Source organism: Sinocyclocheilus rhinocerous, unplaced genomic scaffold (genome assembly GCF_001515625.1).
Source record: "Sinocyclocheilus rhinocerous isolate Xijiao unplaced genomic scaffold, SAMN03320098_v1.1 scaffold756, whole genome shotgun sequence".
NCBI classification, from domain to species: Eukaryota; Metazoa; Chordata; class Actinopteri; order Cypriniformes; family Cyprinidae; genus Sinocyclocheilus; species Sinocyclocheilus rhinocerous.
In genome coordinates, this window is record NW_015662039.1 from 1,148,459 (window position 1) to 1,175,468 (window position 27,010).

General features: G+C 36.5%; 2 pseudogenes; one reads left to right on the forward strand and one right to left on the reverse strand.

Annotated features, from left to right (window-relative positions):
- LOC107727369 (Golgi-specific brefeldin A-resistance guanine nucleotide exchange factor 1-like) overlaps nt 1–11,025 on the reverse strand; it is a 90,225-nt pseudogene extending 79,200 nt beyond the window's left edge.
- Nucleotides 11,026–19,548: 8,523 nt separating this feature from the next.
- Nucleotides 19,549–25,711, forward strand: LOC107727358 (pituitary homeobox 3 pseudogene; annotated as a pseudogene).
- Nucleotides 25,712–27,010: the final 1,299 nt, after the last annotated feature.

A 27,010-nucleotide genomic window follows, 5' to 3' on the forward strand; every position in this document is an offset into this window, starting at 1 on the left:
AATATATTCAAATAGAAAGCAGTTATTTTAAAAATATTAAGACTTCTTTATAAAACATTAAAAATCTTACTGTTCAAAAACTGTTGACTGGTAGGTTATATAGATTACAGAAATGTTATATTGTAATTTTATTATATATACAGTGGGTACGGAAAGTATTCAGACCCCCTTACATTTTTCACTCTTTGTTATATTGCAGCCATTTGCTAAAATCATTTAAGTTAATTTTTTTTCCTCATTAATGTACACACAGCATCCCATATTGACAGAAAAACACAGAATTGTTGACATTTTTGCAGATTTATTAAAAAAGAAAAACTGAAATATCATATGGTCCTAAGTATTCAGACCCTTTGCTCAGTATTTAGTAGAAGCATCCTTTTGATCTAATACAGCCATGAGTCTTTTTGGGAAAGATGCAACAAGTTTTTCACACCTGGATTTGGGGATCCTCTGCCATTCCTCCTTGCAGATCCTCTCCAGTTCTGTCAGGTTGGATGGTAAACGTTGGTGGACAGCCATTTTTAGGTCTCTCCAGAGATGCTCAATTGGGTTTAAGTCAGGGCTCTGGCTGGGCCATTCAAGAACAGTCACAGAGTTGTTGTGAAGCCATTCCTTCGTTATTTTAGCTGTGTGCTTAGGGTCATTGTCTTGTTGGAAGGTAAACCTTTGGCCCAGTCTGAGGTCCTGAGCACTCTGGAGAAGGTTTTCGTCCAGGATATCCCTGTACTTGGCCGCATTCATCTTTCCCTCGATTGCAACCAGTCGTCCTGTCCCTGCAGCTGAAAAACACCCCCACAGCATGATGCTGCCACCACCATGCTTCACTGTTGGGACTGTATTGGACAGGTGATGAGCAGTGCCTGGTTTTCTCCACACATACCGCTTAGCATTAAGGCCAAAATGTTCTATCTTGGTCTCATCAGACCAGAGGATCTTATTTCTCACCATCTTGGAGTCCTTCGGGTGTTTTTTAGCAAACTCCATGCGGGTTTTCATGTGTCTTGCACTGAGGAGAGGCTTCCGTCGGGCCACTCTGCCATAAAGCCCCGACTGGTGGAGGGCTGCAGTGATGGTTGACTTTCTACAACTTTCTCCCATCTCCCGACTGCATCTCTGGAGCTCAGTCACAGTGATCTTTGGGTTCTTCTTTACCTCTCTCACCAAGGTTCTTCTCCCCCGATAGCTCAGTTTGGCCGGATGGCCAGCTCTAGGAAGGGTTCTGGTTGTCCCAAACGTCTTCCATTTAAGGATTATGGAGGCCACTGTGCTCTTAGGAACCTTAAGTGCAGCAGAAATTTTTTTGTAACCTTGGCCAGATCTGTGCCTTGCCACAATTCTGTCTCTGAGCTCTTCAGGCAGTTCCTTTGACCTCATGATTCTCATTTGCTCTGACATGCACTGTGAGCTGTAAGGTCTTCTATAGACAGGTGTGTGGCTTTCCTAATCTAGTCCAATCAGTATAATCAAACACAGTTGGACTCAAATGAAGGTGTAGAACCGTCTCAAGGATGATCAGAAGAAATGGACAGCACCTGAGTTAAATATATGAGTGTCATGTGACCATGTGATATTTCAGTTTTTCTTTTTTAATAAATCTGCAAAAATGTCAACAATTCTGTGTTTTTCTGTCAATATGGGGTGCTGTGTGTACATTAATGAGGAAAAAAAATTAACTTAAATGATTTTAGCAAATGGCTGCAATATAACAAAGAGTGAAAAATTTAAGGGGGTCTGAATACTTTCCGTACCCACTGTACATGCACATATCAAATGGCAGAAGAGTCCATAGGGCCTCAAAGGAGCAAGATATTCCCACGTCCCCCCAGAGAAACCCTTGTTGGGACGCCAGCACACAGGCGCAGCTGTGAGCCAGAGACATATCACACTTGACCTTGAGCTATAGTTCACTTTACTTACACGTGTTAAGACTGAAACAGAGGACACCAATGGCTGGTTGCATTTAAACTTTCCTAAAAGGTTAGTTATCTTTTTCTTTATGTTTTAAAAGTTGGTTAACTGGAAGGAAGGCTGGACAAATTTGAATCCAAAAAGTAAGACTGATTACCACCTTGCTACCTGCTAGTTGGTCAAACTAGTACTTAAGACAGACTCAAACAAAATAAAATAAAAATAAAAATGAGGTTTTTAATTAATAGTTTCATTTTTATTATATAACATAATAAAAGGTAGTACAACAAATGTTATGCAAAAATTTAATATTGAACCCCATTATTTAAGTGTAGTTTTCATACTACAGTAACAAGAATGAGGAAAATGTGCTTAACTTATTCAAATAAAATCATGGTGCAAAAAAAAATTGAAAGGGTCCAAAAATTTGGCTTTTTTCTTTAATCAAACTATAATTTCCTACATTTTGTTTGTCTCAAATAGCTTAACAGTTTGTTAATGACTTAAAATGTGTAGGTTGAGATGTCAAGTATAGTTTCAAATCTACATACGTATGGAGACAAGAATTTGCAAATACTGTACTCAAGACCTGTCAAAGGCATGGCAAATTTCTTAATCAAGAAGACACAGTCAAAGAATTCCTCCACAGCCCTTTGTTCAGGAGATGAAGAGATTGCTGAAAGTGCCTGAAAAGAACCAGCGATCAAAGTATCACTGTGATGTTTACTACAAAACTCAGTCGCTATCCAATCATCGGATGGTGTGGTCTGACCTATTAGAAGAGGAATTTCTTTAGTACCTGAAAACCAAACGAGAGGAAAGGCTAGGAGTACAGGGTAAGTGAGAGAGTTGTCAATCAAACAAAGCTCTGGTATTGGATCTAACCGGGTGGCATCTTTAAACCTGTATTTGTATGAATAAAAATGAGAGGATTTAGTCTGTCGGCTTCCTCTGCAGACTTGTCAAAAAACCTGACCTTTGACGTGAAGGGATGGGGATGGCTGGAGAAGATTCAAAGCTTTAAAGGACTAAGGCTCAGGCTGACTAGTGTATAAAAAGTGAATACTATGAGCAGGTGAGACATCTTCATTCAATGCGATGTCTCCTCCACCCCCCTCCCCCCATTGCCTCAACAGTACGATATTCAATGTTCAGCCAATATAAAAAATATCCCAGAGAATTACTTGACCCCAGACTAAATCCCAGTTCTCAATTTGATGTTAAACAGACCATGTATCAGAGCTAGAATATCTCCCTTACAAAACCAATAGATCCATCGAGCAGTTGTCCAACAAGCTAGACGCAAGATCTAAAGCTCATTTCTCCAACACCAGTGTGTTTTTGGATTTCAAAAAGGGAGTCTAAAAGCTGATCACGGAAAAACACTGACATTCATTTGTCACCCCAAAATGCTTGTTTGTAATTCCAGAGGGGTTCAGGATTAACAAGAACATCCGAGAGGCTTCTGCTGCCTACAGAGGGTTATTGTCGTTTACGTTTATTCTATATATTGCCCAAAAAAAGGCTACCGTAATTTTATCCATTTTCTATTAAAACTTAGATCTAACATATAAACATATTTGGACTTATCTGTAAAAGCTTTCAGCTATCTTTAAGAGCAAAATACTTTCTGTATGTGTTTCTTTACACACTGGACCCCACCGACTTTCATTGTATAGACAAACCCTGGCTGAGACACTATAAAAAAATCTTATTTTTCACAGAATAAAGTCAGTCAAACAGGTTTAGAACAACAAGAGGGAGAGGAAATTACACAATTTAAATGACTTCTTAAGCAACATTTCCCTTTAACACATTTTACAACATCCAAAATCATTCTATTTAACCTTCCCCAAAATTAGGGCAGAAAATGCCCTAAAAAGAAAAGTCTGCAGAATCAGCCATGGCCTGCTTATCAGCAACCAAGCGCAGCTCACTCCATGAGTCTTGTGCAAATAACACCAGATGAAATAGATCATTGCTGTCACCACCTTAATGCTTGAGATTCCAAGACAAGAGACAAATCGAAAACTCAGCGATGAATTCAGTACGTCCTAAAAAAACAGTAAGGTACCTGTGGCATCTATAACTAAATGTAACCTATGTTCCTGTTGAAATAGAAAGCCAATTTCCATTTAATCTGCTACTTCAACCAATAAGTAAAGAATTTTGCCAACATGCAAATCCAATTTTTGTGGGGGAAAAAACTATATGCAAATCTACTTGCAAATCTGTGGAGAAAAAAACTTTTTAGTCTTGTTTAGCACATTTTACAAAAACCACACTAACTGCTTGAACCAGGTGTAATGCACGTGTAGGTGAGGTAGCATGAACATATGTTTCTGACATACTAAATTCAGGAAACTCTGTTTCATAAATACAAAAATGGCCTTATTCAAGAAGAGAACACTTTTTTGTGGAACGAGAGACAACACTTCCTTTCCCAGAACAATCTATCTCTCGGGTTGACAAGCCTCTCTGCTATATTTACCCAACCTAAACTGCAGATGATATACTTCCAGCTGCACTCTGCTGCCATACGGCACATGTGCCTGCCAATCAAACGACTGGTGCAGAGGAAGGAGAATGAAACCTTTATCAAGCCAGCGAAAGTGGCTAGTAAACCTTTGGGGCTAATCCACATTTCCTTCAGCGGTATCTTTTGTTGTTGGCTAAGATAAAATGGCCACAATGTGAATGGAATTACTAGGCTTTCATTAAGAAGACAGCTGGGCTACAAAAGTCCACCCAACACCATTTAAGAGATACATATAAATTGAATTCATAGTACAATGAGCCAAAACACTGGCAATATAATATGACCCCAGTTCAACTTACTTTTTCATTCTTGAAAAGGTATTTAACAATATTTATGCACACTCACCAAGCACTTACTCTTTTGAATCATTTGAATTGATTATTAAGATACAAATAGTAAAACAAAGCAGTAAGGTAAAATCTGTAAATCAAATGAATGTGTTTAATACTTCCAGAAATAACTTGACCTATTATTGTGCATCCAAGAGTACTATTCAAAGGTTTGGGGTCAGTAAGTTGCTTTTTTTTTTTTTTTATCTTGTATTCAGCAAACTGATCAAAAGTTACAGTAAAGACATTTATGATGTTACAAAAGATATTCATTTCAAATAAATGCTGTTGAACTTCCTATTCATCAAGAATCTTGGTTTACACAAAAATATTAACCAGCACAACTGTTTTCATCATTGATAATAATAAGAATAAGAAATATATATATTGGAAAGATTTCTGAAGGATCATGCGACACTGAAGTAATGAGTAATGAAAAAAAATTGGGGAAAAAACTTGAAAATTCAGCTTTCATCACAGGAATAAATTACATTTTAAAATGCATTAAAATGTAAAATAGTTATTTTACATTGTAATAATTTTTCTAAATATTTCAGCTTTTTATCTAATAAATGCAGCCCTGGTGAACATAAGAGATCTTCCTGACCCCAAACTTTTGAACGGTAGTGTACCTAGGCTTGGAAAACAAGCATCATCTATGCAGGACTACGAAGTAGGTGAATGAAAGTCAACACTTTCTCAACAGCGCAAGAGAACTAACAAGGCCTTTGCTGCGGGTCAGAGGGGGAGTTTGGCAGATTTCTCCCTGTGTCCAGACACAGCCGCTCCTGTCCATCTCCGAGCAGCACTATTCTCCGGAGAGAGGACTCCCTGTCCAGGGCTTCCATTACAGAGGCATGACGACATGCAGACAGAGTAGAGAGCTGCTGCACATCTCATCAACTCACACCCCTCCATTAATACGCACTGAAATTCACTATGATGAATCAGGCTGGCATGCTTAGCAGGACTTTCAGCTACCAAAGGGAAGTCATGTTTGTGCCCCTCTTACCCAAAAGACAGTCTAAAGGGCTTGTTTTAATCAGTCATCACACTCATTAAAGTTACTTGAATTCATAAGCCTTCTACTGTAATTCTGTAAACAAACCATAGGTGTCACTGTTGTGGTCATAAGTGAGCAATTTATAGTAAAATATAACTGGAATTGTGGAAAAGTTCTCTTAAGATAGATTCTCTTAGATAACTTATTTGGGGATTCACTATGCCTTCAAAAGCCGCCTTCAATCAGCTGACATGACATAATGAAATTATTATTTTAACAGTAAAATAAATCAAACAGTAGGAATTTTCATTCAAGATCAGTTATAAAATGATTACAATACCACTTTAAGTTAAAGAGCATCACAGTAAGAAAGAATTTTCATTTATTTTTGCACAGAGGAACAATTACATAAAAACACAGCATAACATTTACCTTAGCTGTCCTATTCATTAAGAGGCATTTGTATAACTAGATGAACAAACACTGGCATAGTTTCAATGGGACCCCAAAAATTATGAGGTGCCATAAGAGCCCAATAGTAAGACATTGAGAAAGATAATATTGACTGATTTGAAAAGGCCATCCCTTTCCTCAGAGGAAATTTAGCATACACCTGGTTAAATATGCTTTCGTTCTGTAGCAGGAAAGAAGCACTTTTGCGAATGCTGAATGAGTCTGTTTAGTTTGATACTGCCTGACGTGCTTCATTCTAGTCTCAAATAAAGGAAAAGAAGAAATGGTGCTTTGACAATTGCAGCTTATCCTTTTGTTTGTGCTTTTTTTTTACTTCTATCAACATAGTAAGTATAATCGTCGCTATTACGCAATTAAGAAGCTAGATAAATGGACTACAAAATGACAGAAAACTGTCCAAACACCTTGTTCAATAACTTAGTTAATAACTTATCTACTGTAATCCTGAATTTGATCATGTCTAACCTTTTATGTTATTGAGGGTCTCTTTCAAGTGGCTGAAGCTGCCGAGTAGTGGGTCCTGTTCTTCATCCTGTGAAAAAAAAACTAGTTAGTGACAATTTGGCATGTTATGATTTCTCTAACAATATCATTTGATATTTTCATGTTATTTAAATATGGGATGCATTATGTATGATGATTATCATATCAAGTATTGGCCAATATTACAGATTTTCCATTAATCAGGAATTTGATATTCTATAAAGGTTGATTTTGGATATTTAATTATGCATGCTAATTTCTCCTGTTATCACGTTTAGATTACCTTTGCCATCATCTAACAATCACTTAAAGCAAATATTTTTTTAAATACATTTTTTATACTGCACATTACAATGTTGTGATGCCTAAATTCACTTGTAGCATTAAAACGACTGGTTTTTAATGTTTTATTTTTACTTTCTTTAGACAAAATGGTATAGAATTGTAATATCAGCCATAACATGAAAATAATTATTGGTTTATCAATTTCAGCGCATCCCTAGCTTAAATATTAAAGAATTATGAGAAATATAGGGTCATAAAGTGGCCACTGAATATCATTTTAAATATCAAGCGTGTGACATCAGGCCCTACAATTCAGACAACTACTATGTTCTTATAATAAAACTAAATTGGACAACTTACCAAAGGAGTATGGGTACTCCATCTAGAGTTCCTCTTGATAGCAGCAACGACAACAGAAATCTCCCCTTGAACGATGTATATATTCTTGTCCACCATAGTGAATCTAGGATTTAATTAGAAATATGCGATTACACACAAGTACCAACTCAACATCAAGCATATAATGTTTTTTCTGAAGGCAAGAGGGACATATGCACATTATATATGATCATCCTAGCCAGACAGCTCAACTAGACCACAGGTTATATAGCAGATCTTAAAGCTGGAGGTAATCTCTGTGCAAAGCATCAGACAATGCAGCAGACAGGTAGCAGCAGCTCAGATTTCATTATTCGAGATAGTGCCTTGTGGGGGCAAGACAGGCATAACAGAAATCACAATGTTTTTGAAGGACGTGTTGATGCAAGGATATGTCTCTCAAAAAAACGATAATGTTAGAAATATAGGCGATACATAAAACTATGAGGCTTTATGACAAGAAAATTTATTTATATAGCAACTTCAGAAAGCAATCCCAACACACATAAAAAATCTATTTGTTTATGCAGAAAGACAAACATTTGGCTCAAGTTCTGGAAGAGTGAAACTGAAACCCATGGCATTATGACATCCATGGTATTATGAAATCTAGATATAATATAATAAACAGTGTTAAATATATGTGAATAAACCTATAATAAACCTATCATAAACTACCAATCCGTTCTTTGTGATTCTCAAAGTTTTACAACTATGCATACTGCATCCACTATGGCAATGGCAATTTTGCATCAGCATTCAAGAACAACTGCTGTACACAATCTACTAGTCTTCTGTCGTCTAGCCTAATAGTTTATGCTTTTTCAGCAAGTAACAGGCCTTTTAGTACAATTGCGAAAAACATCCCCCAACATGTGTTTTTTTTTTGTTTGTTTTTTATTGATTTTTATAAAGTAAAAACAAGAATAACTTTTATATTGTTAGTAATATTTCAAGATGAATACTTACTGAAGCAATGGACTGAAACAACTATGGTCTACTTGATCATTTTGCCTCTCTACACAGCTTTGATCATAAAACTACACATCTTATAATCATAATAAAAAATGTTAATGTGAGATATAGAGTCATACCTGACATTTATGCAAGTAGTCAGCAATACTTTTAAAAAGATCTCACTTATTTAAAAGCAATCAGAATTTAATCTTATTTTTTTAATTTTTGACTAAAGCAGGGGTGGGCAAACTTGGCCCTTCCAGGTCACTTTCCTTCAGAGTTTAGCTCCAACTCTAATCAAACACACCTGAACCAGCTAATCATTGTCTTCAAGACTACTAGAAAGCTACAGGCAGGTGAGTTTTATCAGGGTTGGACCAAATCTCTGCAGGAAAGTGGTCTGGAAGGGCCAAGTTTGCCCATCACTGGACTAAAGGATCAACAAGTTGTCCCATTTAAAAAAATAGATTTTATTCTGACTATTATTTTATATGTCAGGCTTTACAGGGTTAAGTGTAGTTCACTGCCTACATACAGCATCCTCCTCTAGACCTACACATATTGAAGAGACGTTTGGGTGACAATTACACTCTGTAGTCAAACATCTGTGCATAAACATCAACCCATCTAATGAAGCACAAATTGTTTGCTTTATATAGCAACTTCAGAAAGTAATCCCAACACACATAAAAATCTATTTGTTTATGCAGAAAGACAAACATTTGGCTCAAGTTCTGGAAGAGTGAAACTGAAACCCATGGCATTATGACATCCATGGTATTATGAAATCTAGATATAATATAATAAACAGTGTTAAATATATGTGAATAAACCTATAATAAACCTATCATAAACTACCAATCCGTTCTTTGTGATTCTCAAAGTTTTACAACTATGCATACTGCATCCACTATGGCAATGGCAATTTTGCATCAGCATTCAAGAACAACTGCTGTACACAATCTACTAGTCTTCTGTCGTCTAGCCTAATAGTTTATGCTTTTTCAGCAAGTAACAGGCCTTTTAGTACAATTGCGAAAAACATCCCCCAACATGTGTTTTTTTTTTGTTTGTTTTTTATTGATTTTTATAAAGTAAAAACAAGAATAACTTTTATATTGTTAGTAATATTTCAAGATGAATACTTACTGAAGCAATGGACTGAAACAACTATGGTCTACTTGATCATTTTGCCTCTCTACACAGCTTTGATCATAAAACTACACATCTTATAATCATAATAAAAAATGTTAATGTGAGATATAGAGTCATACCTGACATTTATGCAAGTAGTCAGCAATACTTTTAAAAAGATCTCACTTATTTAAAAGCAATCAGAATTTAATCTTATTTTTTTAATTTTTGACTAAAGCAGGGGTGGGCAAACTTGGCCCTTCCAGGTCACTTTCCTTCAGAGTTTAGCTCCAACTCTAATCAAACACACCTGAACCAGCTAATCATTGTCTTCAAGACTACTAGAAAGCTACAGGCAGGTGAGTTTTATCAGGGTTGGACCAAATCTCTGCAGGAAAGTGGTCTGGAAGGGCCAAGTTTGCCCATCACTGGACTAAAGGATCAACAAGTTGTCCCATTTAAAAAAATAGATTTTATTCTGACTATTATTTTATATGTCAGGCTTTACAGGGTTAAGTGTAGTTCACTGCCTACATACAGCATCCTCCTCTAGACCTACACATATTGAAGAGACGTTTGGGTGACAATTACACTCTGTAGTCAAACATCTGTGCATAAACATCAACCCATCTAATGAAGCACAAATTGTTTGCTCTATTGCAAGCAGATATTCCAACGAGAGGGCCTGGATGATTCAGTGATGATGGCCAACCGGCATCATGATGCTACAGATCAGTCACTTCTTCATGACAGCCTCAGGCACCCCGTTATCTCCAACAGCATTAACAATACCAGCATCCTTTCATTACAAACAATCTTTCCACAGTCTTTCTCTCTTCGCCGTATGATGTACAAAGGTTGATGAGGAGTGTGAATTGATTATAGCTGAATTGATCAGTAGGCCAATGAGCTTAGCGAGCCTGCTGGCAAAGCTTGTCAATGACAAAATATAACATGTTAAGCGACCTGCAAATCACAATGTGAACATATATCTTCTACTTCGAGATGCGACTATGAATGAAGGCACCGAAAGACTTATGAATAAACAACAAAGCTGATGATGCAGCTAACCAACCTGTCAACAAGCTAGCAAGCGGTTTGTCATACTAACTACAGCTGTTAACCAGCACAAATAAACGTGTTAAATGTGACCTCGTGGCCCTCTCGTTGTGTTTTATAAGAGCTTGTTCCTCTTTCTACGTGTATGCGTCTGTCAAAACAGAAAAACATGAAAACACTGCTGCTGACTCTAAGGCAGCGAATCCAAAATGGCGTTCAGATTCATTTCTACTCATTTTGGCTACCTAGTTTAGCGGGCTACCAAACGCGTTCAGACATATAATAATGCTTCTATAACTGCGTTGAATAAAGGCTTACATTTTAGACAGTTCCACGTAGTGTTGTCATGCCCTGCTGTTTTCCTGCAATAGCACTAGACAGATATTCTGTCACCGGTAGGTAATCTCCTCCACAGGCAAACTTACTGACGTGGAAATGGTGCAGGCGCACACTACCTTGATATTTCCTGTCAACTGACAGCTGTTTTCAGCCAATGATCTTTTGAGTCTGGGACCTCACTTCCCGTGGATTTAAAAGAGGTTATGTCGTTATTTGGAAACAATCACACATCAATGGCATACTTTTAAGATAGCCAGTTATACACTGAAAAGCCAATTAGAATGTTTATCATTGTCGTAATATTAATATTCTCCTGTAAGTGTACAAAATAGGGCGGGACTTCTGTGAAGTCATGTTCAAACAGGGTTGGTTGAGTTTCAGTGATGACGAAAGAGTGGTGTCCTCAAGACGGAGGCGTTCAGACTTCATAAACACAGGCTTATTTTTCTCCCGTTACAAGCTACAAGAGCTCCAATAATGCAGTTCATTGAAGACAATTAACAAGCAATGCAGTTTCCAAACAGATATTTATTGTTAGATCGCAACTAAAGAACTAACGGTGTTACAGTCCTTCGGATGATTCTGACAGAAATGTAGCCGAATACACGTCAATACTACGGTAGCCTATGTCAGTGTTTCAAACCTATTGGAAAGGTAAAGTTGTTTGCTAACATGGATAGCATATACCCACTAAATAAAATAAAAATACAGAATCTTTCGAAAAGCACAGAAAGTTCATATCCACATTCAACAATGTTGCCCAAGGAGGGCAGTATTGTTTGACTTCAAGTGTTGCATGACATCCATCATAATCTATAGGCTGCTACATAGTCGTATTATGTATCAAATTGTCATCAGGAGTAGGCTATAGGCTACAGCAAACAGATATCTTCAAAGTCTAGGATATCGGCGTTTTTTATAATGTAGCCTACGTTACAACGTTAGTTGCTGAGCCGTGAACACTTAATTTATTTCGTATTTATTTATTTATTAAGACTAAAGTGTCTGCATTGAGCTCTTTGAATGTAGGCTAGTCTTTTACCTAAAGAGACAGAACTGTCTGTCTAAATGTAGGCTATTACGCAGATTTGTTTGATAAATAAACATAAAATAATGATAAATAAAATAATGACTCCTCAAGAAAGTCATATCTATACATATCTGCCTTAAACTAGCCTAATTAGCTTAGATGTTGTTGTTTTTTTTACAATATTCTACATTTAAATGTTTGAATAGCCTACTATAGATATACTATACTATAGATTTTGGTATGAACTATTCAGTCTAAAATAAAGGTTCCAAAAGATAGGTAAACAGTTCTTAATAAAAGAACCATTTTTCTTAGTGTGAAGAACATTGTAATAATCTGAAGAAGCCGTTTTCCCATAAAGAACATTAAAAAGTTCCATAATCATAGATGCAAATAAAGAACCTTTATTTTAAGAATGTTGAGAAGACAAAACGTTCTATTTACTGAGCATGAAGGAACAGACGGCTTATAACACGTAGCCTATATTACCACGCAGCACGATAACTCATAAGAATGTTCATGTTTTAAATCTTAAGGTTTTGAAGAAGCTGTGCAAGTGAGCTCGGGATGATTGACCGAAGCTCTGATTTACTGTGCGTATGTTTAGCGAGCGCATGTGTGAGAAAGAGAGAAAGATCGTGGGAGAGAGAGAGAGAGAGAGTCAAGGGGTGGGCATTCCTTTCTGCGGCGGACCTGTCGCACGAGATATTTAGCATAAAGTCAGTCCCCCTCTGCATGGGCATCAAGCCTTCACTCTCCGCTAAAAACTTATGACAGACAACACCGAGAGAGAGAGAAAGGGGAAAGAAACTGTCTCTTTTCGTTTACTCATCCTAAGGAACTTTCTACATGACGACTGCGTCGTTTCAGAAAAGCAGCTAACACGCGTAAACGCAAAAAGTTGAACATTTTTCGAGGATTACCTCCGCTAGACCGGGATTCATGTGAGTAGATGCATGATAAAAAATCACTGTGGTGCTGATGATATGTGCTCTCATGCGACAGAGGAGCTGTGGGGATGTTGTCTCCTTCCAGTCTCACAAAAACAGGCTACCTGAGTCCAGACCTGTCGTGTTAGACAAAAAGGATCGTGGCACATGTATCGCTCATGAAGATCAGTTTTGACCGGCGACTGCGTCGTTTATCATCGGGCTGAAGTTGATGTGATGATGTCCGGCTGAACCGAATGTACAAACCTATAAGTGCAGCATGTATAGTATCTAAAGTATTAGGTTACTTTAACTTTAAAATATGCAATATCTTGTCTTTATGGTTATAATACTTAAGTTGTTATTATTTTACGGTTAAAATATATAGGCCTATTTATTAAAATATGGATTAGGTTATCAGAATTGTTCGACTTGGTAACACTGACAAATTAAGAAAAACATAGAAAGATCCTAAGTTTCTACATGATGCCTGCATTAGTTCAGTAGCTATCATTTTGACTTAACAAACCCTGTTTAAATCTTTTTAACACTGGTAAAAAAAATTTTAAGTTAAACGCTGCCTTGTGACGGCTTTAAATGTTTTAAATTAGTTGTAGCCTGTTAGCTTATATTGATTTTTGTTAAAGTTAAGTTTAAGCCAATTTGTGCCTTCAGTTAAATCTGCTGAATTGTCAGCGGTTAGTAAAACTTTTGTTAGGCTACGTATCGTTTTAATATAACCACAGCTGTCATACAGCCAACTCATATATTGAATTACATAAACAACAATAGTAAAATAAAACCTCTGCCAAAATATCTCCGAATTTCTCTCTCTGCAGGCTATTGCTGTATAGCCTACCGCGGTTTTTCGGGATTGTCTGTTATAGGCTAAGTGAAAATATTTATGCAATATAGGCCTATACCCAAACTGATGGGTGGCAGGTGCTCCGAAGCCGTAAGAGACCAGAAAGAAAAACAGACTCCCACCCGCGCCAAACTGAGATCAGTTATTTTGTATAAAAACGAAATTTAAAAAAATATGCTCATATAATAGCCTATTTTAAAACAGTTCGCTTTACAAAATTGCAGTAAAGGAACAATGGCATGCAACGATTTACTATAAGTTTCATACAGTGTTTGAACATTTCTGTTCGTCAAAAAAAAGTTTTAAAAAAAAAACTCAGACAAACGCACCTGTTTATACAAATTTACATGTGGCGAAATAGTCAAACAAGATTGACTGAAACATTTTTGCGAGAGTATCAAAAACGTGAGATCAAAAATGCATCCGGTTAGGCTCCTTTTTTTGTCTTAGTTGTTTTTTATTTGAGTATTTAAATTGTAGATCTTTTGTTTATGATGAATGGTTTTTGAATATTTGTCAACAATATTTATTTAGCCTATTTATTTTAGAAACGCTAAATATCGTTAAAATAAAAAATGCTCAAAAGTCAACCATAAAATCTAAATAGGCTATCTACATTTAGATAGGCTATCTAAAAGCTAAATATCTATTACATATCTATTAAATATATATTACATTTTTTAAATGAAAAAACAGTTCATGTGTGTGGTTAAACCACACACACAGAACAGTGCGTGACGCTCTTGGGTTTGGTTAGCCTATGTCTAATGTTGCCTTTAATACACAAACAAAGTACAAGCATATGCTTTTGCTTCAGCTGCAGTCATATATCTAAAATTACTCAAAAACGTGTAGGCCTACCTACTTTTTTAAAAATTTTGCTCACAAAAAAAAATCTCAAGAATTGTTGTGGGTGTGATGTTTTCACATTTCAGTAGGCCAACCAAAAACATTTGTAGCTATCTCTCAGTCGAACGTGAATAGTGCGTGCGTACTGTGTAATGGAATAAACCCGAGCGATCTTATATAGATGAGCATGTCCTCGTACACGGATATTCGGAGCTGTGCGTGCAGGAAAAGCCGCGCTTTGACATACACAGCCAAATGCAAATGGGTGTTAGGAGGGGAGAAATTAACATCTACAAACACTGGGTAGAAATTCCATCTGCCGCCGGCTCGAGTGGGCCCTTAATAAGTTCTCAGACAGCAAAGTGACACACATCTTAATCAACTCTTAATCCAAGGAATTAATTCTAAACGCGTTTATGAATAATTCCTGAGATAATGCAGCAGCCCGTGGAAATGTATGCTGTCTGCCTCTGTCGAACCAACAGATGGACCCAGCAATCTTCTGAAAAACGAGAGGATTTTACCTCAATTAATCTCTTCTCTTATTAGATATATATATATTTTAATGAGATCGATGTCGTGTATAAACTGCCCCTCTCTGACATGCATTCCAGCCTACGAATATCTCAAAAGCAGCATAAATTTCCTTTCTTTAAATGGACTCAACACATGATGTGTGCCACCAAAGAGAGACTTAAAGTTTGAGCCAAACTTTATTTCACAGAAAATTAAGAAACAACAACAACAACAATTAAAAAAAATAAAAAATTTAAACAGCATATACAATTATCATAAATATTATAAATACTGAATTATTATTATTATTATTATAGTCTATATTAACCTTTTAACAATTTGAAAATAAACCCTTGGGATATTCATGGACAATTGGTTACATAAGCCAGTTCTATACATAACCATGAGATAAACCAAGGTCAGAAAAACCTGGTCACTTTCCCTTTTGGTCTCTCCATTTTTTACATTTAAGAAATCTATCAGTTCATCTGTGGCATTTGCATGGAGTCTTTGATCACTGGCCTTGTTGGCCCACAATCCTTAGAGGACCCTTGATAGAGTTTGAAATGTAATAATGTCACAAGTCTTGGCAGGGGTGGGGGGTGCATTGACACCTTGCTTAGGATGAAATAGCCAGCTTACGTCACCTATAGCTCTGGCCAAAAGACACAGCCTGCCTGACAGATAACCATTTATCAAAGTCACTCTGGGTATGTGTTGAAGTATATCTATAGTTCTGATTGTAATTCGGCATTCTCATGGTAGCCTCCCCACAGGCCAGCTGCACTTACAAGGCAAGTTACATCAATTGATAATTAGATTTAAAAGTGGTGATATTTTATTTAAAAAAAAAAAAGACATTTTGATTGATAATTAATAAGGTGCATGGAGCAAGAAAGTGTAGTGCTAGAACAATGCTTGTAGAATGTAGAAAAAAATCCTATTTTTGTGATGAATATTAATTAATTAATTAATTAATTAATTTAGTTGGCCACATCATATAAATCGGTAAAATCTGTGAAATCAAATGGCATGCCGTCCTGTGCACTGAAACAAATCATTATAATTTAACAGGACACCCTGCTTTGGTAAAGCACATATTTGTTATCCAAATGTTTTCTTTTAAGTATTCGTTATATTGAGTATCTAGGCCTAAGTGTTTTCAGCACATCAGTCAACAGTCTGATGTACAATGAACACACTTTTCTTCAATTTAAATTATTGTCATTTTTAAGGTTTTTTTTTTGTTTGTTTGTTTTTTTTACTTTAATTTGATAACAACATATCTACTAAACATAGTCTGTTGTATTTTTCACCATATCAACTAGCAACAAAACATACTTGGAAATGTGATTTGGGACTATAGTAAACACTAGTTTTAAACACTAGTTGGTCTATTTATCACCACTGATAATCTCTACATCCTCAGGGTCTGTCACCTCATGAATCACCTCACTAGTATGGCACTTGTTTGTTATTGAAATCTGCTTTCTTAATGGATGGAGGATTCCATGTTTTATTGGTTTTACATGTAGCCTACTTAAAACTGTTTAAAAGAAAGAAAGAAAGAAAGAAAGAAGTGGTGACGTTCTGAAATTCCATTTATAATAATGATTATACATTTTAATTAATATTTTACAAACTTTTCATTAATATTCCCACTAACTAACGAAAGTATGGTCTGAATAACTGGGCTGGTGTATGTATTGAGACACTATTGTTGAATAGTATAGGCCTATGTTCAAATAACGTTGGGAAAAGCGGTCATAATTAACGCTGTGTAATAGTGGCCGATTTTGTGTCGCTCGTTTTAAGCGCGTCGTTACGGGAGCTGTCAGGTCTTAAGGTGCTGAACTAAGGTCACAACTTTCTCCAATATCCACAATTATTTAACTCCCTATTGCAGGAATAATGCGGAAATGTTGCCAAACATTGCAATGCGCAAACAATAAACAAATTGCATGCTATTTTGTCTGAAAGTTATTAAACATATGTATTATTATCAAAACTATCACTTAAACGTGAATGCTGCCATGGTGTACATGCACAATAGTACACTGTTACTAAAAGAAAAATGGGCGATGAAAAAGGGCGCTCATTTACTTCTCACTAAAAATAAATAAATAAAAATAGAACATCAGTTTCAAACTTACTGCAGAATCACAATAATAAAAAAATCTGTGAATAAATAAGAGTAGCCTATATTATTATTCTTATCAAATTAAAGGCCCACATGAAGGGATCTGCCCAGGAAATTCAGGCCTATCATGTGGCATGCGCAGACTGTGGATTATCATTTTAAATTCGTTTTTAACCAATGTTTTTATTCTCTCATTTAGAGTAGATTCTAACTGCATGTGTGTATATTTATTGTCCTTTAATCTCTGTGAAAGCAAGTGGACCTGACCGATCCGTTCTTTTATTTATGAGCGTTTTTACGCGCTATTCAGATAACGCTTTTGGGAAATGTAGAAACATACGGATTAGCCTACGCTTCTCTTTTGATTAATTGATAGAGTATAAGACAATGTCCATGTAAAAAAATAAGTTCCAAGAGAATATTTGGAGGTCAAAAGTGTGGAGAAAAAGCCAATTCAAAATATTATTTTAATTTGAATATTTATTTTATTTTATACAAATATCAGCCAAACCTTTACGCCTTTAACAATTTATGAATCCTTCAAAAGAGGTGAAATCCGACAGCAAATAAAAAAGAGGAAATCACACGTGTTGGCGTTCAGTTCTGTAAAATCTCCTCGGCGCGCGAGTTTGGGTGCCGTTTGCTGAATTCGAATCTTTTTCACTCTTCATTCAGTCACATCACAGATTCCAAGACGCAGTGGTGATTATGTTTCTAAATCTCTGTAGCATAAATAAACAAGCTGTTATTTTAGGCTGTTTGGTTCACGTAATTTTGAACGTTGGTTGCTCGGTGTCTAAAGTCCAAAACATCTTCAGACAGTTGTAAACGGATGAACCCTACCTGACATTTTGGAGATTTGCAACACAAAGCAATGCGCTGGCCTTCATTACTACATCTCATTTGATATGATGAAACATGCAAATAATTCTTATTGCGCATTCGGTTTATTGTTGCCTATCTAGCTGTTCTGATTTAGTCCAGACGTGGGTTTATTTATTAAGGTTTAATTTGTCTTAGGTTTGGGTTTTAAAGTTTTATTAGGATAGTCTGTTTTCATCTCGCTTGTACCATTTTTGCGCAGGAAATTCTTACAAAAAAATGACCAGTAAAAATAAATAAATAAATAATAATAATAATTATTATTATTAATAGGCCTAATAATAATAATAATCATCATCGAAGTCTATTGACAAAAACATTGCTTAAATGACAGACGAACAGTCAGATTGTGAAAATTATTTTTCATCATTACAACCTTATAGCCTATAACATGTTGCCATCCATTTAACCTGTTCATTTCTATTCTATTAAATGGGTTCTCGGAGTTTCCAGTTAATTTTCCTCATCTGAAATCAAATCCATGGTTGTGGAAACACTGTAATGAATTTATTAGTGCGGGCTTTGACTTTGACTTCATCATTAGCAAAATAGCAAATTAACAAGTAGCCGTGTAACCGTGTACGCTAATTGTCGTCCTCTTTTTTTTTTCTTTTTCTTTTTCTTTTTTTTTGGATTATAAGCGGCATTGATCAATCGTGAAATATTATATGTATATTTAAGGAATTTTGATTAACAAGAACATGCAAAATCCGAAAATCTATGGATAAAAGTCTTTTGTGCCTTTTATGTAGGCCTAGAGATCAATCACCAGAATAAGATGAGCTGCATCACAGTGAACCTGAGCAAACAATGCAGTCTCATGTGTATTAGCCAATAGCCTGAGCTTGTGTATCTTTACTGGTGTATCATCATTAATGTAAATATGTCTTTGTGCTGTTCACAGAGCCTGGCGGTCAAGGTGATGGATTTTAACCTTCTAACGGACAGTGAGGCCCGTAGCCCGGCACTGTCTATTAAATGGGTTCTCGGAGTTTCCAGTTAATTTTCCTCATCTGAAATCAAATCCATGGTTGTGGAAACACTGTAATGAATTTATTAGTGCGGGCTTTGACTTTGACTTCATCATTAGCAAAATACCAAATTAACAAGTAGCCGTGTAACCGTGTACGCTAATTGTCGTCCTCTTTTTTTTTTCTTTTTCTTTTTTTTGGATTATAAGCGGCATTGATCAATCGTGAAATATTATATGTATATTTAAGGAATTTTGATTAACAAGAACATGCAAAATCCGAAAATCTATGGATAAAAGTCTTTTGTGCCTTTTATGTAGGCCTAGAGATCACAAGCCAGAATAAGATGAGCTGCATCACAGTGAACCTGAGCAAACAATGCAGTCTCATGTGTATTAGCCAATAGCCTGAGCTTGTGTATCTTTACTGGTGTATCATCATTAATGTAAATATGTCTTTGTGCTGTTCACAGAGCCTGGCGGTCAAGGTGATGGATTTTAACCTTCTAACGGACAGTGAGGCCCGTAGCCCGGCACTGTCTCTGTCAGACTCCGGGACTCCTCAGCATGATCCGGGATGCAAAGGCCAAGACAACAGTGGTCAGTTCATGTTCATGTTTAATTAACACACAAAAACGCATTCACGAATTAGACTAGCCAATTTAGCCCAGGCTTAAAAATGAAGTTGCGTCTGCACTCTTAAAAATAAAGGTTAAATAAAGAACCTTTCAGTGACAGTTCTTAAAAGAACCATTTTTTTCTTAGTGTGAAGAACATTTTAATAATCTAAAGAACCTTTTGTGGAAAGAAAAGGTTCCATGGATGGTAAAGGTTCTTTGTGGAACCATTGATGCCAATAAAGAACCCTTATTTTTAAGAGTGTGTCTAATATGTACAGAATTTGCTATTTAATAAATATTTATCGTAACGCAAACCCTCATCTTCTAGTTTGAGATATAGTCCACATCCAGCTTTCGACCTAAATGCATGACTGAACCGTCTGAAGGTTATTATGAGCTCATTCTGTTGGGTATTTTAGAGCACACTGTGTTCTTCCCCAGTTAAATCGCGTTCAAGTTGAATTGGGCTAGTAATAACAGCACCGCATCTTTGGTTGTAGTTTTGAATAATCTTGGGTCATTTGAATCTAGGCCTACCTTTTACAGATGTTGGACAGTCTTTCTGTGTGCATTGTGTACTGATGACAGTCGCCATTTGAAGGAGAAGATCCCGGCTAGCCAGTCACGTGCTGAAGGAACGGTGCATAAATTATTCATTTCTGTGCCTCAAATTTGGTATCCAAATGATTCAGTCAGTAGGCCTATGCGAATAAACCTAAACACCTGTGAAAAGAGCAAAGGTCTGAGGAAGATATGCACTTCACTGAGACACTGCATGACAGAGGATTATGTAATCCTAAACAAACTAGGAAAAACATATTTATCGACTTAAATTACTGTTAATAGGCTTATAGGCAGGCTTTTTTAAATTGCATAAACTAACGCGTTAGAATTTGACAGTTTCAACGCGCAGGTCAGTGCAAAAATTAGGTTGACTGTTAAAATATATTAACATAATGAGCAAAGCGATTTTAGTGTTACGTGCTTTTTATCATTTTGAACCTATATAGCGGAGGTCTCCTGAAAAACAATGTTTTAAGTTTGATCGCAATTTACATCATTAGAAGATAGCTAACCTAACCTAAATATACCCGGAAGAATCTGTGGCTTTGTAACGTTAATAAATAATGAAAAGCACAAAAATAGTGAGCGCCACTCAGTTAAAAACTATTAGGCTATATTTAGCTATTAAATTATAATCATGCATTTTCACCTTTCATTTACAGCCTACTTTGTTATTTAGACCCTTTACTCTTTCAGAATCCTTGCCACATTTCTGAAAAGTGCATGCTTTGTAGTAAAAGAGATGTTAAATCTTCATTATAGCCATCTTTACACTGCGTTTAATAGCCTATGAAAAGTTATTATTAGTCCTATTATTACTATTATTTGAAGAAAACATTTTAAACATGCATGGCCCCAATCAAGAATTTAAAGTCACTCTGAACATCATAGGGATAGGCCTAAAACGAAAAATTCGAAATAATATATTAATTTTAATTTAATAGAACGGGGTTTTTGGTTGAGGTGTTGAACGAATAGTGAACACGTGTATTTTCAGTCAACTGCTTCTGTGGGTATTTAGCCTATAAATATATATCTTATCTGTTTTTATGAACAAAATTGAACAGATTTAACACAAAACGAACTACAACTGAACAACAAATCAATGAATTCAAAACGTTGTCAGTAATACAACAAAGCGACTGAAGAAATGTAGGTTGTCGGTATTGAAGGTTCTGTGTTCCTCTCATTCATTCATACAGGGCCTAAGGACAGATACCTAAAGACCCACAATTTCGCTGATTTCTCATCAATTTATTCTTTCATCCATGTTGTCAAGTTACAATAAATTAATTTAGCCTAATTAAACTCTTTTTTAGCTTAACTTCAAATATATTGATCTTGTTACTTTTAAAATTTTATTTAATTTATTTTTGTGCCTTCTTCTTAATAGTTGATGTTGTAAGAGTTAAAGGGTATCTGTCCACTGACAGATGGCAGCATGAGGTCTTGTTGGTTTTCCTAGAGGCCCTGCGGAGTCCTGGAAAGCTTGCTGATTAGTTCGAACTGCTCCTAGAGAGTTAAGCTCTTGCCAAACGGCCCCAAACCTGCCCTAATGGCTGATCCCAGGATTATGTGGCCAGCTAATTTAGCCCTTTCTGTGGGGTCTTGAATTTGCAATTTGCAGAACTCTACACCACAGTGGGACGATTTTCATCACACGTACAAAAAAATCACTGCAGTTGATCTTGTTCTGTTTTCAAGCCAAACAGAAACAAAGTGCTTTTTTGTATTTAACACATATATGTTTATCCACAGCTTATTTTAGTTTGTAATCTATTGTATTTTGTGATAATAGTGGGACTCGTGTATATGTACATACTTAAAAATAAAGGTTCCAAAAGTTTTTTTTGGGAATTTCAGTGAACAGTTCTTAATTTTTTTTCTTAGTTTGAAGAACATTTTACAATCTAAAGAACCTTTTTCCACTATAGAACCTTTTGTGCAATGTTAAAGGTCCTTCAGGGAACCATAGATGCCAGCTTAAAGGTGGGGTAAGCAATTTCTGGAAGCCAATGTTGACATTTAAAATCACCAAAACAAACACGCTCCTACCCTAAAAGGGTCTTGCCCCTATTTTGATAGCTCCGCCCCACACATATTCGTACGCAACTCAGGCAACGATTAGTTCTGTGAAACAAAGCAAAACCAATTCACCGTCTCTTCACCGGACGCGAGTGGCCAAAACCACACTGAGTTGACACGCTGACTGACAAAGATAAGAAGTTATGTTCACTATGCTGTCACTATGGTGCATTTGGATACTGTGTGTAATGAAAGGGCGTCCTTTTGAACCACGGGACATAAATTATAGGCCCGGGCTATTCCAGGATTTTCAGGAACACTTAAACACAAGACATCGGCTTTGGTATTGGCTGTGGCGGGGGTTTTTTTTCTGTTTCCAGAATACTGCTAAATTGAGATTTGTGATGTAACGTGAACAATAGTTTGCTTAGAAAAGCCTAGAAACGTTTTGTGACCTTCTGTTCCAACAAAAAGCAGAAGTTTGATGGGTGAAGCACACAAAGAGAGCAGGTAGGCTCCCATTCTGTTGGATGACAATACAATCGCTACCTCCTTGGCTGGCGCGCATTTAATGGATCAAATTCATGTTGTCCAGAGGAAAGGTCACATAGCACACAGTCTTGGTTGTTATTTTGAAAGAACAACAGAGGTAGATATACCCCTTTCCTAATGTCTATCAGTGGCCTCCTGAACCGTGCATGTATTTCAGTAATCCCAGCTGGAACCGTATGCCACATATTCCGCATGCTTCTGCTGTCATATTGATTTACGCAATTGATAGAGTATGTGCTCCTAATAAACTCACAAACCCTAAATCATGGCCCTGACCTGATGCCAGCTTGACCCAGGATACTTTAAAACCCCCCACAATGGACCACACATGACTGCGAAGGGTTCTTCTCCAATTGATGCTGGTTTTTACATTCATTATATCAATATTGAGAGGACGAATGTACATTTGTTGTACATTCATTGAACAGTTCTTAAAAGAACCATTTTTTTAGTGTGAAGAATAATCTAAAGAACCTTTTTCCGCTATAAAGATCATTTGTGTATTTGAAAGGCTCTGTGGATTTTAAAGGTCCCTCATGGAACCATATATTTCAATAAAGAAAATGTATAGCTTTAAGTACAAATTCTAGCCATTTAATATATAATGAAATACCTGTATGCCAAAAATATAGAGAATGAACACACCAACCACTGAACTATATTTGACATTCAGTTATTTTGGAAGGCTTTAAACGCCATTGCCGAAGTGTCAGTGGAACATTCACAGAGGAGGGTATTCCCTCTCTCCCAATATAAACTGGTATCATTTACAGTACACTGGATAAAAGATGTCATGAAATATTCCCAGAAAACAGGCTGAATCACAAGTACAAGTGCAGCAATATTGAATCATTTTCTAAGATTTTTTTTTAATGTGAAGACAGTAACTTTGAGTCATGATTGTTTGTCTTTATCATATTTCTTTAGAAGTTCCTAATATTAAAAAATGTCATGAGTTAGCTATAGAGTTATGAGGAAGGCATTTTTTTTGTGCCGCTGTCATATAATGGATGTTACTTTTAAAGCAAACCATTTCCATAAAGGACGTATTTACACTGCTAAAACCTAATAATTAAAAGAAGTTCTTAATTTCTTATTTTCCTCCCCTGTGTTTCTTTTACTAATTACAGTCTGTGAACACGTTCAAAGGGAAAAGACCGACAAGAAAACAGCTTTATAATTTCCCAGAGAGCTAAATGAAATATATTCATTTAAATTTTCACATTAAAACTTTAATCCATCCAATATCCCCTAAAAATAGGCTGTAAAACTGACTAAATGTGAGGAAGCTCTTTAATGACATTTCTCACTGGGGAAACTCATAATTAGTGAATAAATTAGTTTAATAAATGAAGCACTTAAATTCTGCCTGGTGGAACTTTTCTTGTTCAAATAGGAATATTAAAGTTCTGCCTTTTATATTTGATGTTAGGAGCATTCTATGAATATGGTTTTCAAATGTATTGTTTTGCACGAATTACATTACATTGTGGTAAATGTGCATCCGTCGTAAGCCCTGTTTCCTCATTGTCTTTCCAACAGGTGTGGTTTAAAAACCGCCGCGCCAAATGGAGAAAGCGAGAAAGGAACCAGCAAGCCGAGCTGTGCAAGAACGGCTTCGGCGCCCAGTTCAACGGACTCATGCAGCCGTACGACGACATGTACTCGGGCTATTCCTACAACAACTGGGCCACCAAGAGCCTGGCCAGCAGCCCGCTGTCAGCCAAAAGCTTTCCTTTCTTTAACTCCATGAATGTAAGCCCGCTGTCGTCCCAGCCAATGTTCTCCACGCCCAGCTCCATCCCTTCCATGAACATGGCCTCCTCCATGGTGCCCTCGGCGGTGGCAGGGGTGCCGGGCTCAGGCCTCAATAACCTGGGAAACCTGAACAACCTGAATAGCCCCACCCTCAATTCTGTGGCAGTGTCGGCAGCAGCCTGCCCTTATGCCACCGCGGCCAGTCCGTACATGTACAGAGACACCTGTAACTCCAGTCTGGCCAGCCTCCGGCTCAAGGCCAAACAGCACGCTAACTTCGCTTACCCAACCATGCAGAACCCTGTGTCCAACCTAAGCCCCTGCCAGTATGCTGTGGACCGGCCAGTATGAAGTCCTAACGTCTAGCACTCCGAAAAACCCAACCCGAATTTCAAGCTCTTGTCTAGCCAACCCCACATTTGACTCCGAGGCATCTTGAACTTGTTATGGTTTCTGAAAGGACAGAATAGGAATAAGCTTCACGAGGAAAGGAGCCTCACAATGGACCAGGACTCATGCGATAACATGTCGAGACTTTGTCGCTGAACCGACCAACAGTTTAAAAGCTTTTGTCCACTGCATGATTAGAGAGAAGTACAAAAGAGGACCTAAACACTTCCACTGCGCTCACGGGAAGACGTTGCAAAGCCAAACGAATACCTGTTTTCACCATCAGTACAGACGAGAGGATGTACATAATGGACTCTGTATTGTATGTGATAAAAAAAAAATATATATATATATATCTCGGACATGTAGCATTTTAATGATGAGAGGAGCATGTTCCTCACGAGCGGATGTACCTCCTTAAGGAATTTTAATCTTTGTTGTGAATTCCATTCACTTAAGGTCAGAGGTCAAGGGTCAAAGGTTGTTGTTAGATGACGAGACGAAACCTAGCAGTGAGTAGTTTCAGATGAAAAGAAAAATAAGAAAATACGGAAGAAGAAAAACTCTGAAAATTAGGATTTTTTAAAAATAATTAACTAAAAAGCCATTGAGTAAATAGATTTGTGTGGTGTTCTAAAAAAAGGGAGTCTATGACTGTAATATAATGTATGTAAGAGTGCAGTTGTTATAAAACAAGCTTTTTCTGGTGTAGCCTGCTTTGTCTCATTAAACTTAAAATAAATGATTATTTGTTTTTATGAATAACCCATGCTTTGAAAGCACTGGTCTGGTCGAAAACACAATGCACTTGTGACATAGCAACGCAACCTCAAATCCATGGCAACGCTAAACAACAGAAGTGAGCGCGGGAGGCAGAGAGATATAGATGTTCTCGTTGGCCTGTCACTGATCTGTTTGACCTACAGTCTTGGAGGGGCTGCCATCAAGTGCCACTCACTATCCTGTAACGGGGGGGATTCTTGGTGCCGTGCCTCGTACTTCCGAGGGAATGCTGCCAAGATTACGCAAGTGTATGAGAGGCATCCCTCCGGAGAGATGCAACGGGGAGCTTGCTCAGGTTTACAGCTATTGCAACCTTATATCTCCCATTGCACCTCACCCAAGACAACAAACAAACAAGAACTTACCCACCCTAGGATTTAAAAAAATAATTTGCAGTGTTATTTGGCAGTGCATTACAGAAAATTTGATATAATTTCTATCATGACAAAACTAATCAACTGCAAAAAAAAAAAAAAGTTTAATATAAAAAATAGAAAATAATAATATAATAATAATAAATACACACACACACACATACATAAACATTATCCTTTGAAAACCATATTCAATTGTATTGCATAAAATACACATGCAGCATATGAATTTCAGAACAAAAACATTTCTTTTGGGACAAAATTAGACATTACTCAAAACTAGTCAAATTATCTTCAAAAATTTAAATTTGTTGTTTATTAAAACACTCGTTCTATATATATTATCTTCTTCTTACAATATTATATTACCAATATTTATAGCGAAAATATATAACAAACAAACAAATAAATAAATGTATTCTCTTTCCTAAAGGAAAGTATTCATTTGTGTGTGTATATGTTAAAACACACACACACACACACATATATGGGGGACAACATTATTATTATTATTAATATTATTATTATTACATATATTTTATATATAAACAAATAATTATACATTTAAAAAACAAATATAAACATGTCATATTCTCCTTCACATGCAGCATATGAAACGGGGAAAATTAGACATTACACAAAATGAAAGTACATTTCTATCATGACAAAACGAATCAATTGCATATCTAAAAAAAATGTTTTACATTAAAACACATGTTCTTTTATAGGATGACATAAATACATAAATTCACCTTCATAAAAGAAAATATTCACTTGCAAAAATATTACACATGCAGCATATGACATACAGGACAAAAACGTTTCTTTGACAGATAGTTATTTCTGTCTACTGCCAGATGCATTTTTTTTTC